Source organism: Antedon bifida, chromosome 5 (genome assembly GCF_963402885.1).
Source record: "Antedon bifida chromosome 5, ecAntBifi1.1, whole genome shotgun sequence".
Taxonomy (NCBI): domain Eukaryota; kingdom Metazoa; phylum Echinodermata; class Crinoidea; order Comatulida; family Antedonidae; genus Antedon; species Antedon bifida.
This window is the reverse complement of record NC_136230.1, coordinates 14,369,546-14,392,781: the sequence shown is the minus strand read 5'-3', so window position 1 is coordinate 14,392,781 and position 23,236 is coordinate 14,369,546. Positions and strand designations below refer to the sequence as shown.

At 31.4% G+C, this 23,236-nt stretch overlaps 1 protein-coding gene and 1 long non-coding RNA gene across 2 annotated transcripts in view; one reads left to right on the top strand and one right to left on the bottom strand.

Moving 5' to 3' along the window:
- The window catches only part of LOC144843358 (uncharacterized), an 851,823-nt gene that overhangs the window by 521,073 nt on the left and 307,514 nt on the right, over window positions 1-23,236 (top strand). The window lies entirely within an intron of this gene.
- On the bottom strand, window positions 12,947-13,988 carry LOC144843158 (uncharacterized). The gene is made up of 2 exons (XR_013612233.1): window positions 13,466-13,988; window positions 12,947-13,153 (listed from the first exon to the last, which is right to left on the bottom strand). It is a non-coding gene; the product is annotated as an uncharacterized LOC144843158 (long non-coding RNA).

Genomic DNA, 23,236 nt, shown 5'->3' with positions numbered 1-23,236 from the left:
GATCTGTTTTAGCGGAGATAAACACATGCGATAGGCTATGTATTGCAACAGGAATGACGATTAGGCAAACCATGGCATACTGTCGCTTCTGATAGCGACCAAAGTCGCCAAGAAGTTTTAGAACATCGTCAAAATCCATATTGTAAAACGAAGTTGATATTAATGTGACATATAAAATGAATAAAACTCTGGAGTAGGAGAGGACTGCACTGCACTGCCAATTGGAAGCCATCATCCTTTTATAAGTTAGACCAGCTAATAAAACGTTATGCTGTGTACGATTAGTCCACTATTGTTGCGTGTGTACATTGTACGGTTAGGTGATTCGCTAGACTTGATCCACAAGTTTGTAGTAGTTATTGTTTGTTTATTGATAGGCCTATTACCAGTGAGTGGGCGTTGCAATTTGTGTCTGTTAAGCTTGAATTATACATGAGACGTCATGTGTTATTCTTTTTACCAATTTTAAGCCAAATCGCTGTATAGAACCTATAAATGCGGTGATGGAAATATGATTATTATCCTCTATCATAAAAATAAGTTTGCAATATGATGATTTTTCGGAACAACTAATCGGAAAAAAATTGTACATCTATAATTTTCATTGTCACCTTTTGGCATTCGAGGCGCTGTAATCGCACGAATTATTAGTTTAGATTGCATGTCGTGTTTCGTTTTAGTTCATAAAAAATGGCCTCGTTAAGTATGTTTTGTACGCCGTACATAATACGAGCGTGACGCTAACAAGACGGACAATGAAATGATAATTTGAAATGCTCAAAATGGCCGGCAACGTTTTTTGACATTTATTGTGTGCATTTTAAATGGTAAAGCTCTGTAGAAAGTTGACCATTTTGATATTATAAACTAGTGCTGTATTGAAAATTTCATAAAATCGCGCGTAGTTCAGACTAAACGCGACCGTTTTATAAAATAAAAATCTGTTGCAGAAATGAATACAGTATAGACCTATTACCTACAGTATCCATATTTATCTGCTGGTGGTTAAGTAAAAGATTACTGTTCATTCGTGTGTTAAGTTAAGTTATAATATAAGTTTATAGATCGTAAAATAAAAGAAATGTGCCGGTACTTTATTTTGACAACTTATATTATTAGAAGGATCAATAGACGAATATAGGCTATATTCAATGACGTAAAACAAAGGGAAAAAATGATGTGATAAAGTGTTTTATTTGATATTATCCTATAATAATATAGCTATTATAAAAACATTTGTGTACGGTTAATACTATAAATATCTATACAAAATATTACAAGCTTTTTTTTCAAGGCACTTACGGATTACATTTAACTAATTTAATGTTTCAAACATTATATACATACACTAAATTCATAAGGTTCTAAGACAGCACTCACCGCGCGCACTACTTCATCTGTTGGACATTGCGAAACATCGCAGTGTCCTACGCTGTCGATTTTAAAGACGAGAAGACGATACAACGCCTTAATATACTACACAGGCCATACTACTAATAAAGCAGCATTCATAATTCTAAAATATAACGTTACGTAAAGGTTGTACTAAAGTCAATTGATTTAATAAAAAGTATATGGCAAAATAATCTATATTATACCTGGTATATATAGTACAACATTAAGATCAGATACAATTATTTACAAAAATAAATAAAAATAAAATTGTGTAAACTAAGTTATAGGCCTAAATATATTACAAGATTATATAAAAAATGCTGTTGGAAAATCAGATAAATTTTTTTTTATTGTCACAGAATTGGGTTAGATGTGATTGTGTTTAGTATATTATTTAATAATTACATAAATACACTATTTTATAGTAATTCACAATAAAATAAAAAGCAATATCAACTTTGTTATTGTTGATGTTTTTTTGAAGGGCCGGGAGCTTTGTACTGTAATTTTTAAAGATGAACGAGTCTTACTCTTCGCTGTTCCTAGTCCATAGCCAAGATTTTTAAAAGAAAATATAGCTGTAGGCCTAGTATAGTAGTAGATGAATGAATTTGCCAAATAATTGTCATGAGGCCTATTTACCACTTTCGCTGCTGGTTTCTAACTTGAAAAGGGCACCTTAGGATTAGAATTATTTTGAACCGAACGACCCGACATCCCTGGACGAGCTTGTGCTCTTACATAGGCCTAAAATACAATAAGAATTGGTTTATATTAAATTTACTAAATACTCAATGTTTTGACTACCACTACCACTACCACATTGATACTAAAAAAAAAATCAATAATATACCGGTAAACAGTTTTTTTTAAGACGGTTATTTCATCAAACATGTCTATTTAAAGATTGACATTAAACTTGAATTAAATAATTCTAATACAAAATCTAATGGCAAAAAGATTAAATTAATGACGTTTCATATATGATTTTTAAAACATTCTCTGCCAATTTTATATATTTGCCAAGGAAGCAGACAAGAAGATGCAAGATGAAATAAAAGTAGCATTTGGAAAACAATAAATTGTAGAATAAATTTACGAGTCCAAGGTTAAAAATGGTTGCAGGTCATTAATATATCGATACTAAAATAATAACACGATCATAAATTTCTATTCCTTTGAGATTATAATACAGAGTATTTCGAAAAAGAAGCCCATAGTATCTTGAAAAGAAGTCATGTGCTTGACATCGAGATGGCCTTCTTTTCGATGTTTTACGGTATACTATGTATATTATTGTTTGATCTTGAAAGTAGTTCCACGATGGTTCATAAACATTGTTATCTGTTTTTGTTATTACATTTTATATTGAAATTATATAGTAAACGTCTTTTATGTCTTAAATAAGTAATAATATACACATACAATAATAAAGTAATAATAAATACAAACTTAAAGCAGTAGTAAGTAGTAATATTACAATATGATTTTACAACCAGTATTGCTTATTAATGTTTATAGTACCCAACAGTATGGAACAGTTTGCCTTTTATATGACCTTTGTACAGTTTTGAAACTAATGTAAATGGAGTCAAATGTACATTGCCGAATGGCCCAAGTAAAAAAAAACAGTAGTAAGTGTATATCGTCAATTTAAGGAAGGATAAATATAAGAGATCTATTCAGAAAATATCTTTTTAAAAAGATTTTTGACGTTTTCAATACTTTAAACATTATAAATATTCTTTTTAGCTTTATATTACTTTTTATGTATTAATTTAACAATTCAACTTTTGAAACATGTATAAATTGGAGAATTATCATCAAATCAGAAAACTAGATATTTAGGATATTTTTATATAAGAGGGAAAATTCCTCCATCTTTGTTATGTACCTGCATAAATATTACAGTGGAAACTGTATTATGGGGACACCTTTGGGACCAGTGTCCCCTTAAAGCCTTGTTCCCAATATGACACAATGCAATGACGTAAGCCACAACGCAAAAGATTATTCGAACATGCGTTGCGGCTTACGTACATGTACTGCATCCTAGTCACGTGGGAACCAAGCTTAATAGAGTTTCCCTTGAACACTGGCTGGGAGTTCTTATTTATACAGTCAGTACTGTGTTTTCAGGTTCACTATAGAGTAACCAATTACAGTACTTTTGGTAAGCTCACTATACTGTTAACATATAAGATATTATTATAATTTAAAAAATATGTGAACAAATAACAACATTTTCACTGACATGTTTTATATAAAATATTTATCTTAAATAAAATAAAGCACTTTTTTTAAAGGCAGAAGACATGGCCACACCACTATACGCTACTCTAATTTATTCTTAAATCCTAATTTTTTTGTCAAATCAACCTCTAATTTTATCACATATTGCAACTTAGCACCAAATTCAGCATGATCTAGTACCATTGAGGTATTAATAGATTGACTAGAGTGCTAACTATGTTACAGCAAAATGATGAGACAGTGCTGGTGCTTTAAAATTATCCGCTGTATCTTTTCAAAATATTATTTAGTAATATAAAACAATAACTTACAATATTATGAAGAATACATGAGTCAGAAAATATATATATATATATATTTTTAAATATAAACATACATAAATGTACAGTCCAGTTTTTATAAATTACTTATTTTTTTATGGTAATGAATATAACAATTTATTGTTAAATATGGAGTTAGCTCTCTAGCCAATGAATTAATACCTCAATTTACACTACAGAAACTTCATTTTCTATCTGATACCTGTTGTGAATTCTGTTTGAAAAAATACTCTGGTTGTTAGTTTCAGGTATCAGACCATTTTGTATAATTATGTGGTATATTTTGTGTTGGCTTACGACATCCGGTATTATTAAATATTATTTCAATGTTTTTCTGGGATCTTTATCTGGATACCAGCTAAACCATAATAAGTAAAACACCCGGGTTTACAAATACCATACAAAACGCCAGTATTGATGCCCCAGTGTGTGTAAATGTTTAGTTTTTCTAGGCTATGTGGACATGAGTAATATGTCTTACTAACAGAGGAGCCATCATTCACAAGGCATGTTTGATAGTGACTTATTACAACTGTATTTCTTTTAATCTATAAAACTTAATTAATTGTCATAAAAGGTGTGGCATTGTCATCACAGTCATCTATGAAAGGTTTACTATTGCAAAACAATTTATATACTTTTCTTGTAGTTGTGTAGCAACTTAACTAGTTACTCTAATAACGAATGTTGTCTGATAATAAGTCATGTTGTTTATGCATGGCTTGCCTTGGTTTGTGTTATTTTAGGCCTCTTGGAATGATCTGAACATGCCTTGTGAATCTGGACAAGTCATTTTGATCTGATATCCTACTGTGTGACCTAGTGGAGAGTATCTCATGGTATGTCAACATGCATTGTGGATCTGGACAAGTCAATTTGATCTGATACCAGACTTTGTGACCTAGTGGAGAGCAGCTCATGGTCTGATAATATGCCTTGTGGATCAGGATAAGTCAGTTTGATCTGATGTCAGTTGTGGCCTAGTGGGCATTTCTTTTTCTGATAACAGGCTTGTAGGATCTGTCAGTTACTGTCTGAACTTTGTCATCAATTATTATTCTGATATCGTTTAGTCTAGTATTACAGTGTATTAGTTATCAAATTATTCGGGCCTTGTTGGATGCTTCTGAATGAGGTCTTGTTTGGCAACAGGTACCAACATCTTGCATAAAACCTTCTATTTACCATATGTTGGATTCTTGTAGGTTGTTGTAGAAGATATAAAAAGGGGATTTATATTCTGAAAGAAAGGCAAGTATGTCTAGGTAATATTTTCATAAACATATAATTAAATTTCAATTAGTATTTTCAATGCTAATGTTCCAATGCAATGCATGTTAATCACAAAAATTGACATAAATATATACTTATACTTTCAATTCAAGGTATTTACTAGTACTGTTAGATTTAACATTTTCAATTACAATACTACGATACATCATAATCATACTAGAAATAGATATAGAGATAGATAGAGATTTCAAATGCAAATAGAAATGTTTAAAATAAATAATGTTTTCTTAAAACGTCAGCTACAGTGAACTTGGATGCTATGTAGTGGTGACTCTACATAAAAATGGTCTGGTTTTTAAAGGGAAACCATAAATAATAAATAAATAAACATTATTAACTACAAGATAAGAAAAATAATCATTGCTTACCGCATCTGTTCTTGCATTTTCTAACTCTTTCAAAAATTTAGCATATTCTCGTTTGTCATATATATATGTAGCTATCTTCCAGGCCAGCAGAAGGGCTAGACCAACTAGTAATATACCAATAATGATGCCAATAGCCAGCCATAAAGCATCTATTCCTTCTGGGCACGCTGAAAATAAAGTACCACATGTTGATAAACATTCATATAAATTATTAACATGAAGTGTTGCACATGTTGAATCAAGACAAGCCGTGTTTGCTGCACTTGACTAACATTTATTTTTCTGAAAATATTTCCTGAAAAAAGCCATTACAATCTTTTTTTTTTACTCTACTTCTATCATGCATTTCACATACTTTGTACCAACTTCTAGTATAATAATGAAGGGCATGTCTCAAATTGAAAAATAAAAGATGTTTAATATACAAAGAATACATGTTACTTGTACTCTTTCATAATTGTTTGTGAAAAAAGTTCAGTATGCCTGCTGATGTCCATCAAATTGTCCCTGTCAAATGAGGGGATGTATACTGTATATATGAAGGTGTGTGTGAAGTGCACAGAGATCTCAATATATAGCTCTATGTCTACACTATCAAAATAGTTTGACAAAAAAGTTTGATGTACCCAAATACGGAAGTTTTCATCATTGTGTCCATATATGGGCACATTACATGTTTTTGTCACATAAAGTTTGATAGTGTAGACAGAGCTTTAAACAATTTGTATTGAATTTCATTTTGCTTGGGTTTTCTTTTTACATTACTTACATGTTATTTTTTGTACCAGAATCACCTCCATTGTTCCATTCATAACAAAGTTAAAAGAGAAGAGACAACCAAGTTCATCTTTGTATGTACAAGGATCAGTTCCATTTACTGTGAAAAAAAACCCACCAATTTAACATAAATAAATTCATAACCTCCATACTATTATTTTATTTTGATACACTTTTATAATTTTAACTGTAGTGAACTACTTTCTATCTATAAAGATACCAGATATTTCAATAAAAGGTTAAGACAATTGTAGAGTACAATGATGATGCGTAAAGTCATGGTTATGTTCCATATAAAATCAAGTTAAGTGGCAATATTCAAAAAATGTTTTTTTAACCAAAAGGTGTGGTTCCCATATTTATTTTTTTTCAACAATATTTAACAAGGATAGTACATCCAGACAAAACTGATCATAATAGGGACCATTAGTACAATATAATTTGACAAGACAAGTAACATAAAAATACAACACAAATAACATTTATAAATAAAATAAAATAATTTAAAAAATAATTAAAATCAGAAAAAAATGATTTAAAAAACAAAAATCGCTACAAACGCTAGTGAGTTGACCAATCATAATTGACAGTTTGGATAATCCATTGCATTGACAATAACGTACACCATACGTTTTTAAGGACACTTTGCTTCAAATAGTTATTTTTTATGATGTTAATGTAATCTACATATGTTTCATTGATTGTACCAGCAATATTAGTATTATCATTTCTAAATTGAATCCAATTGCCATCAGATTATTTTATTAACATCAATAAAATAGGTTTAATATATACCATATTTTTTAACCCAATATGTTGTCAGAACAACAGCCAATCAGAAAGCAGAAAATGTTGTGTTTTTTGTCGGAACACAATATTTAGTGGCTCATACAAAGTTTTGATTTGTACTGTACAATATGCGGTTTTTGTACCAATATCAAAGTGAATTCCTTGTTTTTATACCAATATCAGAGTGAATTCCTTGTTTTTATACCAATATCAAAGTGAATTCCTTGTTTTTATACCAATATCAAAGTGAATTCCTTGTTTTTATACCAATATCAAAGTGAATTCCTTGTTTTTATACCAATATCAAAGTGAATTCCTTGTTTTTATACCAATATCAAAGTGAATTCCTTGTTTTTATACCAATATCAAAGTGAATTCCTTGTTTTTATAAAAATATCAAAGTGAATTCCTTGTTTTTATACCAATATCAAAGTGAATTCCTTGTTTTTATACCAATATCAAAGTGAATTCCTTGTTTTTATACCAATATCAAAGTGAATTCCTTGTTTTTATACCAATATCAAAGTGAATTCCTTGTTTTTATACCAATATCAAAGTGAATTCCTTGTTTTTATACCAATATCAAAGTGAATTCCTTGTTTTTATAACAATATCAAAGTGAATTCCTTGTTTTTATACCAATATCAGAGTGAATTCCTTGTTTTTATACCAATATCAAAGTGAATTCCTTGTTTTTATACCAATATCAAAGTGAATTCCTTGTTTTTATACCAATATCAGAGTGAATTCCTTGTTTTTATACCAATATCAGAGTGAATTCCTTGTTTTTATACCAATATCAGAGTGAATTCCTTGGTTTCCATACCAACATCAGAGTGATTCATAGAAATTTATTACAAAACTGGCCATGGCTAACCCTTGTATTATATTCTTAAAAATTGTGAAATAATTCCAAATAATTATTTAAAACCAGAATTATATTGTTACTATTATTACTGTAATCTGTGTGGCATTTTATCAAAATACTTATCTAAAACCAGAAATTTATATATTTATTAGTAAGTTTTATATTTTACTGGAATCTCTGGCATTCTCCAATTCATTACACACCTACCTAGCACAAAATATAAAGCATCCACCTGTAAAACTATGTGGAGATACAAGGTTTTTATAGAAAGCAATGCATAGTTTTCTTCATAGGGGATATATTTCAACAATGGTTAGAGCAGTACTTTTTATTTATTTATATTTTGAAAGTAAATAAAATGTTTTGGCAAACAATGTTTTAGTCATTACTGCCAAAAGTCGTGGGTTTATGTCCCACCCGAGCATTACTTCCATCAATTCCTGATTTTTTTTTCAGTTCGCAAAAAGTAAAAACTATTCGAACAATTTCCCTGAAAGGAATTTATGAACTGGAAACATCAATATGCAAGTGCTGAAAGCTTTTGATTCACACAAACAGGCCTAGCCCTATAATTCGCTAGATCAGCAATACACAACCCCATGGAAAACAGATGATGAGGACCATTTTTTAATCAATTTAATCAACGGATGAATATATAAATGAAATTAAATAAAAAATAAATATAATAAATTAGTTTACTACTTTTCAACTTTTCGACTTCTTACCAATTAAACCTTCTTCTTCCCTTATAAATATTATTTTTTACAAATTTTTTATAATTCAAGATAATAAACAGCTAGTATATAAAACTATTAGATCACAGAAGATTTCCTTTAAGTGCTTAAGAAAATCCTTATAATAATATTTTACAATGCCATAAATTATACAGTACCTGCTAAAACTCAGTAGGATTATACTGTACTTTTATAACATCATGAACAGATAGCTAATAAAGAGCTTTCCTTTCTGCTCATTTGCATAACAGCGTAGTTTTCAGAGAAAAATTTCGTTAAAATACTTGTTCATTTTGATTTTGCTTTGACAGGAAGTGTAGTACGCAATGCATGTGTCGCGAAAGCATAAGGTACCCTTCCCTGAACAAACCAGAAACATTTCCTAAATTGTCATATGCTTCTCCTACTATACTTTATAGTTTATAAAAACTGTGAACCACCAATTACAACGTGGCAACTCAAGACATTGGATTGTACTAATGTATTTTAATCTGTGTTTTATCCTTTTTAAGTTTTTTTATCGGATGAATACAATAAAAGAAATGAAACAAGAAGGTTTACAGAATCTTGAAGACAAATCAAATAAAAAAAATGAGTTTATTACTTTTCAATTAAAATGTTTCCACATTTCTTACCTATTAATTCTTCTTCCTCGACAAGTATAATTCTTTGAGGACACTCTTGGCATTTTTCCTCAGATATACCTGTACCGTAAGCTAGACATTGCACACAGTCACGATTGCGATCACATTTAGCTGGACATGTCTACAAACATCAGTAAATATGATTATGTTCAATTGGGGTTCTGTCATACAGTAAGCACAAAATAGGTGGGACGGATCGTCTATAGAACGATTCGGTGATGGGTGTCACATGACTTAAATTTAAGACAGTTTTACATAGAAAATATAAGTATATTATAATGCAAATACATTTATTCATCATCAGAAAAATCATTGGAAAAAGTATGGTACTGTATAAATTATTATGGTACTGTACAATGATAAAATGATGAAATCGGGTCTCAAGAAACCAGAAGCTTTGTATAAAAGAGATCCCAGATTACATGAAAGAAAATAATAAAAATTGAACTAATGGATAAAAATTTATTAATATTTCTATGAATAGGGCATTTGATCAATCTTGATGATGATGACATCATACATTTGAATTTGAGGATGCACTAAAGATTTTAACATAAATGAACTTACATCACAATCCTCACAAGTTGGGCCATCGTAGACCAGTGTTGCATTACACATGCAAACACCACATTCACAGTGTCCAGCATCATTGCACTCTTTTCCAGTAGATGCTAGGCAGTTTTCAATGCTGGTTGGACAACTGCAATCAGGACCACTATAGCCTGGCTTGCATTCACACTGACCACAAACGCATGTTCCTTTTGATGGACCTATCAACGTTAATAAATACCTATAAGCTCTGTCTACACTATCACACTAGTTTGACAAAAAAATGGTATTGATATGATGTTATCGTGTCCATGGGCACATCAATTTAGGCACAGAAAGTGTGATAGTGTAGACAGAGCTTAGTCATAAATTATTTATTATCAAGTCCATGTTATATAGCACAGAGCATACTGTATATTATACACAAGACGCTCAAAACCATTTTTATAATAATTACTAATAATTAAATACCTCATTTGTATACTACCATTTTCATGATGTTCAAAGGCAATTTACAATAAAAAAAAAATCACAGAGAAATAATATAATAAATTTTCTACAGAGATTGATTATCTTATTGCAGTTATTGCAGTAACTAAACTAATTTTTTCTGTTTAACCTGGTTATGCAATGCAATAATCTAATAATCTTTTTTGGGTAATAATACAAACTGTTTATTGCAGTGACTCTCATAGCTTCTACATTTGAAACAGACTAAAATCATATTTAAGATATTTAGTTACTGTAGTAGAAAAATGCTGATATGGTCCTTAATATTGTCAGCAGAGCTTAAATTAACCAAAGTCCAAAGAAAATAATATAAACTAGAATTTAATTCGTCACTTTGACGAATTATAGGTGATTTTATCATTCTATTGACATTAATATTTTTTAAACATGCACGTATGTTAACATACAATCGGAAAATGTTGATGTATGCCATCCTATTATACCCTTATAGTGCTGAGTTGTGCCTATTATATGCCATATACATTATGTACAGTATATACTGTATATCTATATACAGTGTAGCATTAGTGAAATTACCGACAAACATCATGTTCTAATTTTTTGGCACTGATGACATTATCAAAATAAACTTGTGGATAACAATATCGAAAGATAATGAATTGAGCAATAAAATATAACAATTTGAAGAAAATTTGGCACGTAGAAGCGCGGTGCGCGCTCTTTAAAATTTGTATTAACTTTGACGAAAGACATGAAAAAATTGCTTTTTAACTCCAACTGGCCATATGATAACATCACAAGATTCGATAGGCTTAATTTTTATATGAATTCATATCTACATTTAACCAGCTCTCATAATAATTTATAATTATCAAGGTCAACTTTAATTCAGAAGAGCTGTAAGGTATTCAAATATACATTGTAGGTAAAATTACGTAACCACCGTTATTTAAATTTTAAGACGTGATGACGTCATCCAAAAGAAAATATTGGCAACTCATAAGTAACATAATTGGTTGAGGTAGAATGTATTAAAAATTAAAAGAAAATCGATCACAGATAAGCGAGTTGCGCTCTGTTGAATATGGTGGTCTATGACAAAAGGGGAAAAAACCCTATTTTAAAAATTCATGTGGCCAAATGATGACGTCATACCATTTTGTACGTCTCATTGGCTTCCATAATAAGTTAAAAAAATTAGGGGTCACCTTGCTTTCTGAAGAATTATTTTCATTTTAAAAAGGCCTTATTTTTTACCATTTTTAGCACTTTTGTACAATTAATGTGCGCATTTTGTCATTTTTAACGTGCTCGTATAGCAATATTTTAAGTCGAAATGGACTCAAATTTGGTGGATGTACCAAGGAAGATGAGTAGAATCCAGTTTGTACAAAAAAATTGTATTTTTTACGCTTTCTATATACGCACGCGCAAAAACATGTTTTTGCGCAGTAATTTTTTAAAACACGCAAATCGCCTAATTCATGCTCTAAATTGATCAAAACTTAATTTTGAGCTTTTTAAAATTTTAACGCGCGATTTCACGCACATGACCTTGAAATGCGTAATTTTTTATTTGCTAATATTTTTTACCTTGACCTGAAGTTTACGTGTAGTGAATTTCATTTATATGTGATAATGAATTATGGAGATATAATTGACAATGTGATTTCACATAATGGCGTATACGTGACGTCACGGATGAGTGATCACGCTGAAAAGCTTATTAGGACTAAGTTACAGTATTTGAAAGACATTTTGGTAATCATTGACATTTAACTTTTTGAGATATTTGTTACACAAAAAGTGTACAGAAAGAAAAAGAAAAAGAATAAAGATTTTGTACAATAACAATAGGTGATCATTTTATTCTAAATGATCACCTAACAAAATTGAACATACCACCACAAATGAGGTCAGCAGAATCTCTGCGACAAGAGAAGTTATCACAGTTGCAAAACTTTCCTGTGATTTTTTCTAAAGGATTCTTGAAAAAGAAAAAAATATTAATCATAACAAAAAAGCTCTATTTATAATACATTTTATATTATATTAATCGCATTCAAGAAAATATATGACCAGTATATTATCAGGATCCGGGTTACAACATTTGGCAAAAAATTAGTGGGTTGGATTATAATCTAGCTTGGCATTATTAAACACGTTAATATGGTAATAACATTTTTATTGAACTATAATAATGATGACAATGATTGCATATATTTTTTAAAACTAACTGGTCACGACATCAGTGTCTGTTGATTGTATAAACTAACTGGTCACGACACCAGTGTCTGTTGATCGTATAGTGGTTGACCATTATTAGAAATAGAGAAACTTAAATTTAACATATACAATAGTTATAAATAACAAATTGACTCCTTGAGTCTCGCCTCCTCCTCTCAAACCCTATATAAGAGACATTCTCTATTTATAGGGTTACATTATTTTTAATCTTCGCACTTACTAATTGTCAATTATAATCAGCAACAGATTTTAAAAAACTTCTTTTTTCCTCTAATTGACCCACAGTAGTATACTCACAGTACATACTGTAATAGTTGACCTACTGATATGCCCCAATAAGAAAATTATAAAATCATATTATATTTCACCTACTTGTCGCTTGTTACACACACATTTCCCACATATGCATGACCCTTGACCTGAACAAACCAAAGATGAGTTACTTCTATTGAAATAAATAAAAATAGGATTTGACTACTATTTTTTAAACATACAAGTACATATAGGCCTATACATCATTTCATTGATTGGATATTGAAAATAAGAAATCAAAATTATGATTTCTGCCCTCTATAGTTTACAGTATGTGTTCAGAAAATAATGGTTAAACAATTGAAAAGTACTCAACAGGAATATTTTTTTTATGCTTGATGTATGATGAATAAACACTAGTAAACTAGGTTAGCGGTATATCATGCGTTTCCAAAAAGAAAATAAAGTAAAGAAGTTGAAAAAAACTTTAAAAAAATTAACTTACGTTTGACATGGTAAACTATCTGCAAGTGTTTCAGTTTCGTCTGAGCCAGTGTCATCACATTCACAGACCTCTCCATACCGGCCTTCATTACACTCACAAATACCACAGACCAGTGAACCATTACCATTGCTACATAGCTCACTGTCTGGTGTCACAGATTTGGTACATTCACATTCACAATTTGTTATTATGACAACTTCTAGGTTCTCTTCAAATCCGAGAGGTTTAACTGAAAAACTAAATATTTTGATAAAAATTCAAGCACATCATGTATCTTGTAACTTATTAATATTAGATGAAAGCTCTTATTTGTTCAACCACTGCGTATTCAAAATTAATCATCATCGTATCATACCATTTATTCCATTAATGGACATTTTACAAATAATAATAATCATATTTTTTTTTAAAGAAATAAAAAATTTTTCTTAATGATTAGTATCATCCCATCCGAAGGACGAGGCAATGAGAGTAAAGCATCTTGCCTAAGGATGCAATTAGTATGGTACAGATAACCTCGAACCCATGCCTATCCCATGCTAGTCTGATTACCATTACACCATCACTCATCAGTATATACAGCACCTGCCGCGATTTCTAGACGGTCTCCCATCCAGAACGCAACCGGGCCCAACGTTGCTCAACTTCGGTGATCTGACGAGAACCGGTGTTTCACCGCAGTATGGCCGTATATATTATTATTATGTCATCATCATGCTTTATTGCCACCATTAAAATCATCATTATTGATTATGTAACTGCATTTAAAAGGGAAATGCTAGAAACACAAGAATTGTTATGTTGCACAGGAACACCATCAATTGAAATACATGGTCATATCAGTAGTACAATTTTTTTTATCTATTTTGTGTTTTATGAATAAATAATATAAATTTTAGATTTAATAAAATTGGCAAAACTTTACAATAGAAATAGAGGACACTAGAGAAATGTTTGCATGCAATTACAAAAACAAAGATGTTTGTCCAAGAAAGCCTAAATGTTGATAAAGAAAAAAAATATTTGGGAAAATAATATTGCCTTTAATTTTAATTGTGCTTTTCATTAAATGCTCCTACAATTAAACAAATAAAAAAAGAAGCTGACCAAATTTTGGGTCGGTCAGGCTTGGGCAGCAGAAACATTTATTTTAAGCGTGCCAATGCATACACCAAGGTTAATGCCTCACTTGTGATTGGTAATAAACAATGTAAACATGTCTTACGAGATAGGATTTGCTGTACACTCATCAACGCTAACATCCAGTTTAAATTTAATGACATTTCCTAAGCGAATGTTACTACAGTTCTGCGAATTAGGCGTCAATGTCTCGCCATCGCAATAGGCTGAGTAGGTTACATGAATAGGAGCTGTCACTGTGTCTACAAGTTGAATCTCAGATGTAATTTTCTATAAAAAGAATTTTTATAATTAATTATGATACTAATAACTAATAAAACATGTGCAATAAACAAAATGTGTGCATTAATCCTTTCGCTGCATGGTGTATAACTCCACATCTGTGTGAAAGATGTTTTTTACAGAATTAAAGTAATTTTGAACAAGAAAAATGTTACTTTAATTGAGGTTAAGTCTTTTTATGTAGTTAAATGTTTAATTTAAATTAAATTTACATCAAACTTTATTTCATTTATTTTTGTCTCCATAAAAATACAATATAGAAAAACATGGACAAAGAAAAGAAAACATCACACAAAACTAGGCAGAGACAGGATTCCTAAAAAGCAAACTTAATCACTATCTAGAAGGTCTCCTATTGCACTGATTGTATAAAAAACATTTAGAATATAATTTGTATAAACATTAAAAATGCATATAAATACTATATAAAAACAAAACAAAAATATATTGCAATATCATTAAAAATCGTCAATACTTTATTCATCGAAGTCTGTAGAAAAAGCAATTTTTCAAGAAGTTTTAATAGCATGTAGGCCTAATTTTATTTACACTCGATAAAGGCCTATAAATCCAAAAATTGTTTCACAAACAGCATAAATGTTTGCTTAGCTGGTTTTGTGTTAATGACATAATAATTGGTAAAAAAAAAACTACTGGGAAAAAACCTCAAATAAAAATAAAGGTGCTATGAAAAACTGCAAACTTACATCATAACTACTACGAACAAGTTCAATAATGTTTCTTGAATCACTAGCTAGTGTTCCCACAGATCCACCTGGGAAAAACTCATTTACAACTTCCTGTTGAAATGAAGAAATACAAATTAAAATATACCTCATACTCCGGATGGGACATAAAGCTGCTGGTCCCTTGTACAATTATACATGTTGGTACATTATTAAAAAAAGAGCAGGGTTCATCTCCCGCCATGCTGATCTGGGTATAGTCTGGTGGCAGGAGGGGGGAATAATCACCACCCAAAAGGGGACAAATTGCCATCCAACTTTTCTAGACCAGAATTTTCCGTAGATTACGAATATGGAAGGTAATCGATCAGGATAGGAAGCATTTTCGAGATATAAGGGGTCAAAGTTCAAAATTGACCAATTACAACAATGTATAATGTATATGTATTATAACAAATTTATTGAATCACAATTTGGTCTTTTATTACATTTTTATGATTATAGGTGTTTATTCAATGAAATTTTTTTTATGAAAAAAAAATCCTTTGTGATTAAGGGTCAAATGTCAATATTGACCAATCATAGAACGTACCTATAAAACGAAATAAAAACTAATATTTAACAAAAATTGGAGATTTTTTCCTCCTGTTAAAAGAGTGAAAACATCATTTCATCAGTTGACATAAGGTCAATTTCATCAGTTGACATAAGGTCAAAGGTCAACATTTTAATACGCGTATTAGTTAACAAATGAATGCAAAGTTGTCCAAACTATGATATTGATAGTTTTACAAGTAATCAAATTATTTGATCAGTAAAGTTATGTTATTTCATTATAATTTTGATTAATATAATTATAATACTGTATTTAATCAAATCAGACTTCGATCAGGATAGGAAGTGAATAGAAAGAGATAATGGGTCAAAGTTCAAAATTGACCAATTATAACATAGTATTATATACATATGTATTATAACCAATTTATTGAAGTTCAATTTGGTCTTTTAATACATTTGTATGGTTATAGATATCTATTCAGTCGCCTTATAAAATACTTTGCAATTAAAGGTAAAATGTCAATATTGACCAATCACAAAATTTACAAAAAATACAAACTAAAATTTAAGACAAAATGCTATGTTTTATCATTCTGACATCAATCATACACAATCAAAAGAGCACATTCATCATTACACCAGTTGACATAGGTCAAAGGTCAACATTTGAACAAGTGATCTATACTAAATAATGCAAAGTTATTCAAACTATGAGATTGATCGTTATTTGATCAGTTAAGTTATGGTATTTTTTCTAGTGCGCATTATTTTAAATGTGTAATAATACTGTAAAATAAATAATAAAATTAATATTATGACTGTTAAAATTTTATGATGTTAACATGTTACGCTCACCTTCAATGATTTGCCACTACACAGTTGCATTTACTAGGGCTACAATATTCGTTTTTGGAAAATAAACTACTATTCATCAGAACCAGAGAATACCAATTCGTCCACAGGATAGGGCATAGGCAGATCCAGGTGGCCAAACTCAATCCACAACTCACTACACAGACAGACCAAAATTTTTATATAGCCACAGATAGTTTGGCCCATACAGGAGAGAGTTGCCTGTACACGAAGGATTCTAAAATAACCCATATGGATTTGCCCGATATACTAAACCCACTAATAGGACTAGCATGTGGAGTATTCTAAAGAACTAACACAAGATACTAGAAATGTATTCTATCTTTATGATTCAACTATTCAAGTACCTGATAAAGAGCAGGATCGTCACGCTGTTTTGATTTTGCTACTGCAAAAATTGGAATTACATTTCTTTCTAATAATTTCTCATGAAGCTGTCCTAAAGAAGGAAAATCCTGAAAATAAACAAAGTAAATGTAAAATATGTATATCAATCATACTTTGTATTGATATTTTTTTTAGCATAATTTGAGAGAGGGAGTGGAATGCATAACAAGAAATTGACATGCGTTTGAGAAAGCGTGGGTTCAGATAGTGCATGCGCCATTTTGTCTTGTTTCCCCTCTGATAGAATTATGTGGATTTTTAATAGATAATACAGTCAACTCTCCCAATATCAGAAATCTTTGGGCTGGGCTAAATGTCTGGCAATTCTGGTATTCAGAATTTGTTTTTAATGGTAAAATATATTTTTTAGTCTGGTTTTGGGAAAGTTTCCAGTTTTCACAGACGGCCGTTCCAAGGCAAAACAACGTAACTACAAAATGTTGCTTTTCGAGAAAAATTGAATTGAAGTTTGAGTGTTTGCATTTCAACAACAAATTATTGTAATGATGTGAAATTTTGCAGGAGTATATATAAATAATAATTATTGTTAAATACAAAATGATAAATAATTTAATCAATTTGATCAAAAGTTATTACCACTTTTAACAGATACGTTGTTTTGCCTTGGAAATGACGTGCATAGAATGAAAGTCATTTCTGAGGTAAAACAACGTAACTGTGATATTCTGTGGCAAAACAACGTAACTGTGGTCATTCCATGGCAAAACAACGTAACTGTGATGATTTTAAAAACAATGGATTGAAACTCTTTTTGAACAACAGGGAGGGCTGCGATCACTAATGATGCCTACGAACTAGGTTGGCTTAACAAAGAGTGCATTTGAAGCTAGGTTTAGCCTTTTGGATCTACTATTTATGATATAGACTTACTTACTTACATGATTATGTTATAGCCTACCCCCTAGCCTGCTACTAGAAGGCCTATATGTACAACAATGCAAAGACGGCCGTCCTACTAGGCTAGGCCTAGCCTAGTTCCAATGACAGTACTGGGGTACTAGGCCTAGGCTAGATTAGATAGGGCTTTCAAAAATAATAGCCTAGCCTAGTTTCAAGCTTGCCTGAACTTTTTCGTAAATATAGTTAATTCTTAGAATAAATGTTAATACATTAAATTAGTTGTCTAGCCTAATAAGCCTGGTATCGTTTAATATATCTTTTACTTTTAGTTAAGATCGTTGCTATGCATATTGTCATGCATCAGCGGTTTCTGTCTCAAAATTACGTAACTTAGCTGATAGTGAGAATTTAAAGCGAAAATCGTATGCATTTCCGTGGCAGAACAACGTATCTGGTAGATACGTTGTTTTGCCTTGGAAAATACCATAATTATTTGTTTTTTGCTTAAAGATACGTGGTACTATCTCTAAAAATAATGATCTCTGAAACCTGAAATTTTTACAGGTTGTTCATAAATTTGTAATAATTCCCCAATGTAAAAATCTCAAAATTGACAAAAATGCGAGTTACGTGGTTTTGCCTTGGAACGGCCGCAGAGTTCAGTTGGTAGGGTTGACCGTATTATTATTATTATTGTAATTTAATTAATTGTGTTTTTATTATTTTACTTGGTTTCAATTCAATCTCATATTTGGACTATTGTCCGTATTTACATAAGTAACACAACAATGAAAAATGAAATCAGAAAAGTAAATCAGAAAATTAGTTACATTTTTTACAGAATGAGTATAATATCCTTGATCATCTAAATGACATTCACCATCATTGGGTAAGGTCAGCCCGCCAACCTAAAAGAAAAATTAAAAACATTTGGTTGCAATTTTTTTTTCTTCCAGTTATGAACTCACTCATAATGTGAGTGAATTATTTACAATAATTAAATTATGACTAAATATTTTAGCCAGCTACCCTTCAAATGCGTCAGCTACCCTTCAAATGTGTCAGCTACCACTCAAATAATCCAGCAAACCTCAAATGATACAGTTACCCCTCAAATAATCCAGAAAACCTCAAATGATACAGCTACCCCTCAAATAAGCCAGCTATCCCTCAAGTAATACAGCTACCCCTCAAATGATACAGTTTACAGTACCCCTCAAATGAGCCAGCTCCCCCTCAAATGAGCCAGCTATCTCTCGAATGAGCCAGCTACCCCTCAAATGATACAGTTACCCCTCAAATGAGCCAGCTACCCCTGATATCTTATACATTTTTTTTCTACAAACCTTGCCATCAAGTGCGAAGTGAAATCCTGCATCACTCATATAAATAATAAAATGACGTCTTGAATAATTACGCCAACATATCTGCTCCTAAAAAATCAATTACATCAAATGATCATTAAAAGTGTGGAAGGCCTTCTCTTGGTTGTGTTTCATTTTGAATTCCTGTTTTAAAGATGAAAAAAAACCCCATGAAAATAGGCAATTTTGTAGTTCTAATATAATAAAGTTAATCACTTCTCTAGAAAAAAAATGTTTTTTAACTTATATTATAAAACTTAGTCAAAAGAAAAAGTTAAATTAAACACAAATCAAACAAACATTGTAAACAGTACGATTACAGGCCCACTATTAATTATCAATTAATGTAAGCCTACATTAAAATTAAATTAATAGTATTGACACATCCTTTGATTGATAGTTAAATCAATATAAACAAAAAATAATAAAACTACTTTTGATCCATCAATATTATGCAGGTTAATTTAGCATACATCCCAAATGTGAGTCATTAAACAAGTAAATAGGTAAAATTAGATACCCTGCAGACCGTAGCTTGCATACAGGCATCAAGTCCACCCTCGGGTCTATCAAGACTCATCGAAAAGGTTTGATCTTTAAGTGTTCTCTGAAAAAATTATAAAAAAACATAAAATGGGCAAGAAGATAAATTGGTATTTAAACAAAGTCCATGCAAATAGCAAGGCCCAGATTTTAGCCAAGCCTGGCCTATATTGGTTGGTTTTCACATTTTGGGCTTATCACATGACAACAATGGTGGGTGTGTCAAAAGCGAAGACCTCGACAGCGAAGACCCTACGAAATGGTAGTGTACACAAAATCCGACCAAAATCATGCAAAAATCGATAACACCTTGAATTACAGATTCTAAAAAAAGATTTTGATTTTAATCGTTATGTTATGAAAAAACATGACTCTATCTATGAACAAACTCACATGCTTTCGCGAATGGAGTTAATATTATGTGATATGGATTTAAACACATCACGCTATTTTCAAGGCGTCGACAGACACACAAAAAGGACATGGAACATAGCATTGAATTGAATGCAATATTATACAAATAATGAATGTTTTATATTCGTGTAATGGTACAAATAATGGCATGAGGTGAATGATGAGGTTATTATATCAACGAGGCAACGCCGAGTTGATATTTAACCTTTCATCATTCACCAAATAAAAAAAGGTAGGCCTAGGCCTAGCCTAGCCTAGTAGTAGGCCTAGGCCTAACCCTAACCAATGGGGGTAGTAACAAAGTGCGAGGAACACGAGGCAGGAAGGCAAGCAAGGCAAGTCAGAAATTTATGCGAGGCATCGTTTTTTACCATCATCAAAAAATGCGAGGCATCATTTTTATCATTTCCCAAAATTGCGAGGCAGGAAATCTGATTTAATCACCGAAATTGAAGTAGCTAGGAGGCCCGCTAGTTCCCCCTTTTGCACCTGCCTTGTATTTTAACTAGAAATGTGTTGACCAACTTTATTTTATCTTGAATACCACACCATAGAAGTAGTAGGCCTACTTTAATGAAGAAAAATTCTATAAAAGTAACTTTAAATCCGTTAAATTGGTGATTTTACAGACGTTTTCCTCGCATACTGTTCGCGAATTTCGCACACTCAATGTTCAATATTTTGGTTTCTATGGAACGCCAAAAGAGCAAAAATAATGAGAGGGCTAAAAACTCTGTGGAATCCATATATTTAACGCATTATTTTGTGAAAATCACGTACAATTTCAATAGATTTTGTCACTGTCAAAAATGTTACTGTTGATACTGTACACGGTTTCGTTAACCGTTTAAAGGTCATCATAATATCCTTAGTAGGATGTCCTAGGTCTAGGCTAGGTAGTGATGTTGATTTAAGATCGATTATTATTCTTTGAAAACAGCAGTATCAGCAGTAATATTACAGCATTTTTATTGACAAATTTACAAATATATTGAAATTAAACGTGTTTTCACCAATAAATGCATGAGAAATTGACGCATTCCACCATATTCCACTGAGTTTTGTCCTCTATTATCGTTTTGCCCCCGTGAAGCTAGTTAATTCTATTTCCTTATTCTGAATTGATTATGAAAAAACCTCAAAACGAAACCTCTACTTCCTCTTGTATCCAGTATCATTTACTACTATGGCTAATGCTATCATCTTACACTATTGATAATTTTATAAATTACCTTTTTTTTGTAAACATTTTATACTGTACTTTTATAAGTGTTAGGCCTACCCCAAATTTCACAACAATCATTAATATAATAATGGTAATATCAATGCATAAAAAAAATTATTTATACACTACTTTTTAGCAGTTTTCTCAATTTATATACTGATGTTTTCGCGCCGCTGCTCTAGCCAGCTATGTCCCATGAGGACATATTCATTAATAAGCTGTTTCATAGTAGTAGTAGTAGTAGTAGTAGTCTATGAGGGCTCACGGTTGAAGAATTTTGGATTCTTGCCCTATGATTGGTTGACGCGAATCAACAGATTGTGGAAGAATTTTCACCTGTACCACCGTGAAGTCACGTTGTCTCTAGAGGGTATTCAGTTGCATTCCTACAGTTCATGTTGAGGTCACACACAAACAGGCTACAGCACATTAACGTTCAAAATTGACCATTTTTAAATGCCATTTTTGAATTAATAGATTAATATTTGTTGGCAAATAATACATTGTTGGAAAGGTACACATGTCTTCTTTCAAATACAAGGATACAAGGAAACTTTATTCATCCCAACTTGGGAAATTGTGTTGCTGTCTTATTACAATGCCGTAAAGAAACGAGAAATGATAGGCCTAATACATAAGTGTGATAATAATAATAACAAAAATAGTGAATTCGTAATAAATTCCCCTATCTTTGAAATCTTTCATTATAGTCTCGTATGCGCCTTGGGAGGAAGGAGAGACGATGGCGTTCAGTGGATCCCCGTGGCGGCCTCAGTCTACCACTACGTTCCATAAGGCAGTCGGCAATGTCCGAGTTAAGGGGCCCGGATGACTAACATCATTCCATATCACTCTAAACATATTGCGCAACCGTTCATGATAGACCGAGTCCACCACAGGTAATTCACATCCAACCATCTCACAGAGTGACCGAATTTAGCTACGCCTTCAAGATGAGAGTATATCTTTTCGAGTTTAAGCAATATAGCATCTTCAGTATTTCGTGAACTTCTGTACGCGAATTGCAGTGGGTCTAAATATTGGGAGATTAACGGCTTTAACTTATTGAGGACAATCCTTTCACACACTTTCATAACAACAGAGGTTAAAGTAATTGGCCTGATGTCGTTCATACATTTTACACCATTCTTTTTCGGGACAGGAACTATACATGATTTTTTCCAAATGTCGGGCAGTAAATGATTTAAGAAACAAACATTAAAAATGTGAGGAACATGTTTTAATAACTTTTGATAAGATAAAGTCCGGGCCAGTTGGTTTACTTCTTCTTCTTCTTCGTATTTGGAGCCAACTTCATATGTGAAGACTCTGCTCCTCCAACTCTGTTTTGCTAGCTCTACTGTATTTGGTTGTGTATTATTATTCTATTTAGTTATTCTTTTACAGAGAGAAACTGACTCCCTTATTTATTTATAAT